The following is a 10,083-nucleotide window of genomic DNA, read 5'->3' as shown; positions in this document are numbered from 1 at the left end:
ACCAGGCTGGCCTCAAACTCAGAAATCTGCCTATCTCTGCCTCCCAAGTGCTGGGATTAAAGGCATGCACCACCACTGCCCGGCTGAAAAAAGTTTTTTTTATTTAGACATTTAAAACTTGTTTCTAAAGCTTAAAAATTAATATTTTTTCGGGGGCTGTAGAAATGGCTGAGTGGGATAAGAGCAGTAGTTGGACTTGCAAAGGTCCCAGGTTCAATTCTCAGCACTTACGTAGTGGTTCACAACCATCTGTAACTCCAGTTTCAAGAGATCTCTCTTCTGACTTCCTCAGGCACCAAGCACACACATGGTGCACATATGTACACATAGGAAAAATACACACAAAATTTTGAAAATCTAATAAAAAAAAATTTCCTTTCCGGTGCCTGATGCCCATGGAAGTCAGAAGAGTCATCTGATCCAGTAGTACTGGAGTTACAGAAGGGTGTGAGCCACCATGTTAGTGTTGGGAACTGAGCCAGGTCCTCTGCAAGAGCAACCATGCTCTTAATACTGAGCAGTCTTACCAGCCTCAAGAATATCTTTTATTTTGTGTATATGCATATACACTGTCACTCTTAACACCCACCAGAAGAGGGCATCAGATCTCATTACATATGGTTGTGAGCCACCGTATGGTTGGTGGGAATTGAACTCAGGACCTCTGGAAGAACAGTCAGTGCTCTTAACTGCTGAGCCATCTCTCCAACTCAAGAATATTTTTAAAAATTATTTTTAGAGAAGATTTGTGATTTTCTTCCTTCTTTCCTTCCTTTCTTTTTTTTTTTAAGATTTATTTTATTTTATGTGTATGAGTACATTGTAGCTCGCTCTGGCCCCCCTCGCTCTGGCCCCGCTTGCTCACTCGTAATTCACTGTAGCTGTCTTCATATGCACCAGAAGAGGGCATCACCAGAAGAGGGCATCGTATCTCATTATGGGTGGTTGTGAGCCACCATGTGGTTGCTGGGGTCCGAACTCAGGCCCTTCGGAAGAGCAGTCAGTGCTCTTTAACTGCTGAGCCATCTCACCAGCCCGGACAATTACAGTCTTTTTTTTTTTTTTTTTTTTTTAAGATTTATTTATTATTATAATTAAGTACACTGGAGCTGCCTTCAGATGCACCAGAAGATGGTGATTACGGGTGGTTGTGAGCCACCATGTGGTTGCTGGGATTTGAACTCATGACCTTTGGAAGAACAGTCAGTGCTCTTACCCACTGAGCCATCTCACCAGCCCGACAATTACAGTCTTAACCGTATTTCACAGTGAGGCTGGGGTTGTCAGTATTCTCAGGTTAGGTTCAGTGTTGATTTGGAGTGTCTTTGTACAAGAGGTAAAGGGAGAAAAGGGTGTGTGGGTTGCAGTGGAAATGGGCAAGAAAGTAGCATTAATAGAAAGAGGAAGAATTATCCAGCAGTTCTGAGCCATTCAACTTTTCTTCTATTTGTGTTTTAAGTGTGCTTACTTATTTGTGTGTGTGTATGTATGTAGGTATATGAACATGTGTGTGCACCTGTAAGAAGGCGGCCTTGGAGCTTGTAGGCAGGTGTGAGCTGCCTGATAGAGGTGCTGGAAACGAAACTTTGGTGGTCTGCAAGAAGAATATCCTCTCTTAACTGTTGAGCTGTGTCCGTGGCCCGAAGGGGTTTTGTTTTTGTTTTTGTTTGTTGTTGTTGAGACAGTTTCTCTATATGTAGTCCATGCTGGCCTTGAATTCAGAGAGATTGTTTTCCTCTAGCTCCTGAGTGCTGGGATCAAAGGTGTTTCATCATTCTTGGCTTTTATTCATTTATTTATTCTGAGGCTGGATTTTAGTATATAACTCTGGCTCGCTTGGAGCTCGCTATGTAGACTAGGCTGGCCTCTCAGTTTCTGTGATCCTTCTACCTCTGCTTCCTAAATGCTTGGATTAAATTCCTGGCCACCGTGTCTGGGTTTTTTTTTTTCCCATTCCAGATAGCTGTCAAGGATGGATGGCCCTGAACTATGTCTGTATTTCAATACAAGAGCTGAAAGCAGGAGATTCAGGTGCTACTTGTTGTGGTCTCCTGCCTGTCTCAAGTGTAGGAACACAGGAGTGCTCCAAATCCTGGGAATAGTGGATTACTTCAGGATTTAGAGCAATTGTTCTCAACCTGTGAATTGTAACCCCTTTGTGTGTGGGGGGGGTTGTCGTTCCAGACCGTTGGAAAAGAGAGATTTATATTACTATCTACAACAGTAGCGAAATTAGATATGAAATAGCAACAAAAATAGTTTTACAGTTAGGAGTCACTGTAACATGAGGAACTGGATTAAAGGGTCGGCAGCATTAGGAAAGTTGAGAACACTGCTCTAGACCTTTTGCTGAAGCTTAGTTTCCTTTTTTTGTTTTTTGAAGCTTAGTTTCCTGCTTGTGTTATTTATTAACTTGTCTTTAGAATCTTTTTAGATTAAAATTGTGTTGTATGTATACAATTCAGTAATATCTTGTATTTCTATGCACAATTTAAGAAAATCTTTTAATTATTGTGTACATGTTTGTGTAACTATATGCTGTCTGTGTGCACCAGTGTCATGTGTGGGTTAGCTCTCTTGTTCTTGTCTGAGGGCAGCTGGAGTTACAGGTAGTTGTGAGGTACCCAATGTGGGTGCTAGAAACTGCAACTCACACACACTCTTTAATTGCTGAGCCATCTCTCCAGTGTGCCACCTGCTCCCTTCCGCCCCCATTTGCACTCCTAGTTGGTGTGGAATTCTTGTATACCAAACTGGCCTTGAATTTACAGAGGTTCCTCCTCTTCTTTTAATGTATTTTCATCTTAAATTTTAAGAGCTGTAGAGCATGAGATCATAAAGAGTTCCATTCAGGACAGTCAGAGCAGACACCTTGTCTCAAAGAAAGTAACACATGGATGGAGGTGATGCAGCTCTGTGGTAGTGTTTGCCTTCCTCATTCCATTCCTAGCACAGATGCCCTCTTTAGAACAGTAGTGATTGGAAAATATCCCTGCATACTAGGGTAACCCAGGTATCACGTGAGCCAAAAGCCTTGTCAGTTCAATGGCCCTTCACTCTTTTATTACCGCAGAAGATGGTGATGGGATAGAGCTAGCAGAACAAGATGTATCTAAACCATGATCAGGCAGGGAGTGGGACAGGGAAAGGACAGGTTTGATTTGTTAGATTGTAGTGATAGTTGCAAAGCTTATTAGCAAATACATTCAAAGTCATTTAATTACATACTTAAAGTGAACTTTATGTTTTGAATATACCCTTGTAAAATTATTCAAGTTTTTTTTTTTTAAACATTTTCTTTTCTTTTCTTTTCTTTTCTTTTCTTTTCTTTTCTTTTCTTTTCTTTTCTTTTCTTTTCTTTTCTTTGAGACAGGGTTTCTCTGTATAGCCTTGGCTGTCCTGGAACTCACTCTGTAGACCAGGCTGGCCTTGAACTCAGAAATCCACCTGCCTCTGCCTCCCAAGTGCTGGGATTAAAGGTGTAGGCAACCACTGCCTGGCAAGGTTTCTTAATCTTAAATGAGTAGATTCCAGGTCTGTCTTACTTCTGACTTGTGCTTTAATCATACTACATTAGTACCTTTCCTACCTGAAACATAGTATCTGGGAGTACAGCCAGGTGCTAGGTGATAGATCAAAGTAAACAAGGGAAAGGAAATTTAACCCCTTTGTAGTGTAAATGGCTGTGTCTTGATCCTAAAAAAGGAAGAGGGGTTGGGTAAAGAGGTGGCAGCGTTTTTGAACTGTGCACTATTCCACTAGACTTTTCACATCTATTTTTGCTATTGTATTCTATATGGAGGCATTTAGCATTGGTTGCACTTGAGTTCTGAGATTAAATATAATAAGCTGCTTTTCCTTTTAACTTTTTTCATTCTGATTTTAGGAACTTTTGAATCAGCATGAAGCCTTCTACTCTCTGAAGTAGTTAGGCATATACCTTGAGCATTTCGTTTTCTCAGATGAGCTCTATCCCTGCCTTCTTCCTTTTTAATGAATGCTGGTGCTCTAACCCTCTACAGACTTGCCATACTAAGCTCTTGCTTTACCCTGAGCTGTCTGGTGCTAGCAGAGCACACTTTGTGGCAAGGGGGACAGACATACCAAAGGACTGGCCTGTATATTTCAGGAATAAGAACTGAATAGTGCTGAGAAGAAAGGGAAGCAAGGATGGGTTCTCTGTCTGAAAAGGCAAGGGAAAGATGTCTGAAGTTATGCTGAGCAGTAGAGACAGATGGAAGAGAGCAAGAGGGAAGACTGTGTGTGGACAGAATCCTGACCTGGAGATAGCATTTCTTTTGCAGGCGGGATAAAGTGGTGGAAACCAGGTCAGAGGTGAAGCAGGTGGTTAGAGAAGAATGGAGACAGTGAGGTGTATTCCTTAGGGAAAGAGCTTAAGTAGTCATTGCTTACGACATTGAGCATTTAGCTTCCTGTAGTGATTGAAGGAAAAACTTTTGAGCTTTTGTTTTGAGGAGACAGTAGCTTAACAGGTATTTATAATTACCACCAGGGATTACTTTTCAGTACATGGTGGGAGATTCCTTATTTAAGGGATTTTGTGTTTTGGTGTTTTAGTGAGAGCTGGCACTGGTAGGTACATAAGTATTAATTGTGTTAATGTTTAAATGGATCACATCACTTGATTGGTACATTTTTTAGGTAATTGACAAAAAAAAAAAAAAAAAAAAAAAAGATGGTGGTGGCCCACACCTTTAATCCAAACACTCAGGAAGCCAAGACAGGTAGAATTTCTATGAGTTCTAGGCCAGCCTGGTACATGGATCAAGTTCCAGGACAGCCAGGGTTAAACACTAAGAAACCACGTCTTGAAAAAACAAAGGAGCTGACAGTGGTGGTGCTCGCCTTTAATCCCAGCACTTGGGAGGCAGAGGCAGGTGGATTTCTGGGTTCGAAGCCAGCCTGGTCTACAGAGCGAGTTCTAGGACAACCAGGGCTACATAGAGGAACCCTGTCTCAAAAAATAAAAAACAAAAAAAATTGTAGCTTGGGTTGGAGAGATGGCTCAGTGGTTAAGAGCACTGGTTGCTCTTCCAGAGGTCCTGAATTTAGTTCCCTACAACCACATGGTGGCTCACAACCACCTGTAATGGGATCTCATGCCCTCTTCTGGTGTGTCTGAAGATAGTGATAGTGTATGTATACATAAAGTAAATAAATAAATCTTTAAAAAAAAGAATTGTAGCTCCTTCAGAGGCAGATAGACATCTAAGTTCAAGGCCAGGGTTGTCTACTGAGCAAGTCTGGGACTAGCCAGGGGTGTATGTGGGGTGTGGGTGGAGGGGGTGGGCAGTGGTGACTAAGTCAACAACCAGCAAATCAGCTTTATTCTGGATTTGTGAGATTTGTGAGCAGAGTTGAAGAACTGACTAAAAAACTGGGGCTAGCTGACTGCTCATGCTGTAGGCTCAGGCAGGGTTGCTGGAACTTTGAGGGTAACCTACTATATCTAGCAAGTTCCAAGGTAACCAGGCTACAAAATGAAACCTTCTCAACCCTTCCAAATTCAAACAAAAAACAAACTAAAACAAAAATCAAACTGAGAGAGAACTGTTTTAAGATAAAACTTTTAAATTTTTATTTGTTTTGATGAGACTAGTCTCAAGGCTTCCAGGCTCACCCTGAGCTCACTAGTCGATAAGGATGACCTTGAATTTCAAATCTTCCCACATTACAGTCTAGCACCACCACACCTAGTTTAGGTAGTTTTGGGGTATAAATTCTGGACCTTGGGCATACAAGGCAAACATTACCCACTGAGTTACATTCCCAGCCCTTCACTTTTGATGGTTTAATTTTTGGAGACAAAGTATTGTTATTTATGTAGACCATCTTGGCCCTTAGTGTGTGATTCTTTTGTTTTAGCCGTTGGAATGCTGAGATTAGAGGTATGAACCACTTCTGACAAAGTTTTACACTTCATTTGGTAGGGTGCTTGCCTAGCATGTATAGGTGGCCTTGGATTTGATCCTCAACATAAAACTAGATGTGGTGGTGTGTGTGCATTTCCTTCTTCCTTTCTTTCTTTCTTTCTTTCTTTCATTCTTTCTTTTTTTTTTTTTGTTTTTTGAGACAGGGTTTCTCTGTGTAGCCCTGGCTGTCCTGGAACTCACTCTGTAGACCAGGCTGGCCTTGAACTCATCCATCTGCCTCTGCCTCCCAAGTGCTGGGGTTAAAGGTGTGCACTACCACTGCCCAGCCTTTTTTTTTTTTTTGGTGGTGTGCATTTCAAGCCAGATTGCTACATGAGACCTTGTCATAAGAAAAATTCTTAGCATTATAGTGCTATCTATAGATTACATACTTTTGTTTTGAAATAGCTTTCTCCCTAGTCCCCTACCCCTTTATGGGTGTCAGGATCTCTCACCCTGTATCCCTGGCTGGTTTGGAATTTATACATAGACCAGATTGGCCTTGGAATCGCATACTTCTGTCTGTGCTTCTACCTCTATAAGTATTAAACCCTCCATAAGGGTTAAAGGTGGGAGCCTCCAAGTTTGGATTAAAATTGAACTTCTTAATCAATTTGTGGGCTCTTGAGATTGTAAGGATACTTGCTGCTAAGCCCAACAACCAGAGGTCAGTATCGATCTTTGACCTCTATCTACACACTCATGTGTCTGCACCACACATAATAAATAAACAGATGTAAAAAGTAAATTGTGAAACGTTTGTAGTTTTATAACAATTTAGTGCCAAGTTTTCAAGTAGTTTAAGCAAAGATTCAGGGAAACAAAATGACAACTTAAATTATTTGGATGGTGTGGTTGGTTATTCTTCTGTAAGAATCAAATTTTTTCCCTTTGTTTTGGTAGGAATTAAGTCCAATGCCTTGTATAGACACTTTACCAGAGCTATGTGCAGTACAGAGGTTTTTTTTTTGGTGCAAGACTGAAGTTTTGTCTGTTGTGCAAGTAGCGTTGAAGTTTCAGCCATGTAGCAGTGATATCCAATTTGCTAGAGCAGAATGACAAGAATGAACATTATTTAAATATGAACATAATAAGTTGAGGTTAGAGAGATGTCTCAGCCATGTTCATATCAGGCACATGATGCACAGACATACATGAGGCAAAAAATAAGTGAAAAAAGAAAATATCTTTTTGCTTTTTCCGAGACAGGGTTTCTCTGTGTAGCCCTGGCTGTTCTGGAACTTGCTCTATAGACCAGGCTGGCCTCGAACTCAGAAATCCACCTGCCTCTGCCTCCCAAGTGCTGGGATTAAAGGCGTGCGCCACCACTGCCCGGCCTTATTTTCACTTTTTAAAGATGTTTTCTGCGGTTGTGGCTCAGGCCTTTAATCCCAGCACTTGGGAGGCAGAGGCAGGCGGATTTCTGAGTTCGAGGCCAGCCTGGTCTATAGAGTGAGTTCCAGGACAGCCAGGGCTACACAGAGAAACCCTGTCTCAAAAAGCCAAAAAAAAGGAGGGGGGGAATAAGTTGCTGTGAGATGTGATTGTCTTCCAGTGCAATGGATGGGAAGGATGTGCCTGGGTTGGTGCCTCTCACTGGGTTGTAGGAAGATAAAATGTGCTAAATGGAGAAGAGCACTTGCCCTTATCATTTTTATTTTATTTCATGTGCATTGCTGTTTTGCCTGCATATATGTCTGTGTGGAGATGTCAGATCTTCACAGTTTACAGTGTTTGCTGGGAATTGAACCTGGGTTCTCTAAAAGCCAGTGCTATTAACAGCTGAGCATCTCCAGCCCATGTTTTGAGACAGGGTTTCTGCTGCCCTGGAACTTGCTCTGTAGACCAGGCTTCCTTGGAACTGAAAGATCTGCCTGCTTCTGGCTTCCTGAGTGGTGGGATTAAAGGTATACACCACCACACTGGGCTCCCCCAACTCCCCCTGTGTCTTCTCCTTTTAAAGACAGGGTTTGTCACTGTACCTGGAACACTCAGATTTAGTTAGCCTGGCAGGCCAGCGAGCCTAGGGATCTCTCTGTCTCCATCTCCATAGTGCTAGGATATAGGCCCTGATTTTTGTAAATGGATTCTGAGGATCAAATAGGGGTCATATACTTAGTAACCCCAGACCATTATCTCAGTCCTTCTACCCTTGCTATCCTGGAACTCACTGTGTACACTAGGATGACCTCAAACTCAAGAGATCCTCCTGCCTCTGCTTCTTAAATGCTGAGATTATGTGTGTAGCATAGTGCTCAGCAGGGCAAACTGCCTCTTCAGGCTAGGATTAAAGGCAGCATGTACCACCATGTTCTGCAATACTGTATTTTAGAGTTTATGGGCTGGAGAGATGGCTCAGAGGTTTAGAGCACTATAAATAAATAAACAAATACATCTTTTTTTTTTTTTTTAAAAAGAATTTATATTGAAAAATTTTTGGGCCCAGCATGGTGGCACAGGCCTTCAATCCCAGTACTTGGGAAGCAGAGTCAGGTGGATTTCTATGAACTAAAGGTCAGCCTGGTTTACATAGGGAGTTCCAAGAGACAGAAATTGACACTGCCCTTCTCCTCCTTTTACTCTTGTCTTTAGGGGAATGAGACAATGTGTGCTTACGCAAGTGGTTGCTTGCAGGCAGGAAGGTAGCTTCTTAATTATGAGGGGAATTCTGATATTCTGCAACTTGGTGAAATGCAAACTAAGCCCTTTAGAGTTAAGGCTTGCTCTGTAATGATAGGGTTAACCACCCCCCCCTTATGATTTCACAGCTTTATTGTAGAAAACAGAGAGGGAGGGAGGGAGGAAGAGAGAGAGAGAAAGAGAGAGAGAAAGAGAGAGAGAGAGAGAGAGAGAGAGAGAGAGAGAGAGAGAGAGAGAGAGAGAGAGAGAAGAAAAGTAGAGGCCAGCCATGACCACGTGGAAAGAGGGTAAAGGGAGAGGGGGAGAGAGGTGAGAGTAAGAGCAAGTGCTTAAGAGCAAAAAATACCCTTCCTACTTTTAAAAAAAGGTCTGTGAATCAGCGATTTAAAACAGTGAAGTTGTCTAATGGGTGCATGGCAGGAAAACCATTTGAAGACTTGCATTGCCCTTGGCCTTGGAACTTTGGTTTTGTCTTATGCTGCCCAGAAGTTATGCAGACACAACCTCTGCCACTTTGAGAAATCAGCCAAGGAAAAGAAAACAAAGATGTGATAAATTTATGTTAGGAAAGCAAGTTCTTAGATATGTCTTCAAATAGACTTGGAAATATATCCTTTATTACTCATTACACAGTTATAATAACTGATGAGTCAGAAAAGTTAGTGTTTGTTTGGTTTTTTCAGACAGGGTTGCTCTGTAAACCAGGCTGGTCTCAAACTCACAGATTCACTCACCTTCATCTGCCTTTCAAATGCTGGAGTTAATTGCATGTGCCACCATGCTTTGTTTAAAATTAGTGTTTGTAACATTCCATTGTCAAGGAAGGAAAATTTTGCATCCATCCATCTGTCCATCCGTCTGTCTATTTGAGACAGGGTCTATGTAGTCCTGTGGAACTCACTATGTACACCAGGCTGGCCTTAAACTCTTGGAGGCCCCCTGCCTCTTCCTCTTCAGGCTAGGATGGAGGGTGGCATGTACCATCATGCTGGGTGATACAAAAAGGATGGGACTAAAAATTTTGGGCCCAGCATGGTAGTACAGGCCTTTAATCAGAGTACTTGGGAAGTAGAAGCAGGTGGATTTCTGTGAACTAAAAGGTCAGCCTGGTTTACATTGGGAGTTCCAAGCCAGCCAAGTCTACATTACAAGACAAGCATTGATTTAGTGCATGGGTGTATGCTTCCACGAGTGAGTGCTTGCATGCACCGTGGCACACATGTAGAAATCAGAGAGAACCATAAGTGTCCCAGTGACTGAACTGAGGTTGTCAGGCTTGGTGGCAAGTGCTTTTACATCTTGAGCCATTTTGAGATAGGTCTAACTGTGTAAGCCCAGGTGAGCCTGGAGATTATCTTGCTTTCAAAGTCTCTTGAATGCTAGGATTCCTTTGAAGTTTGCTCTCATATCCATAATATTGATAACTCAGATTAACAGGATAAGTGATATGCTGTACATTTTAAGATTTATTTTTGTTTTGGGATGTATTTTGTATGTCAGTGCCTGCAGA

General features: G+C 42.0%; 1 protein-coding gene across 1 annotated transcript in view; it reads left to right on the top strand.

Moving 5' to 3' along the window:
* Ubap2 (ubiquitin associated protein 2) overlaps nucleotides 1-10,083 on the top strand; it is an 88,059-nt gene that overhangs the window by 4,918 nt on the left and 73,058 nt on the right. The gene's annotated exons all lie outside the window — the stretch shown is intronic.

The sequence above is a fragment of the Mastomys coucha genome, unplaced genomic scaffold (assembly GCF_008632895.1).
Source record: "Mastomys coucha isolate ucsf_1 unplaced genomic scaffold, UCSF_Mcou_1 pScaffold18, whole genome shotgun sequence".
Classification (NCBI taxonomy): domain Eukaryota; kingdom Metazoa; phylum Chordata; class Mammalia; order Rodentia; family Muridae; genus Mastomys; species Mastomys coucha.
Note: the sequence above shows the minus strand (reverse complement) of the source record. Positions and strands in the feature narration are given on the sequence as shown.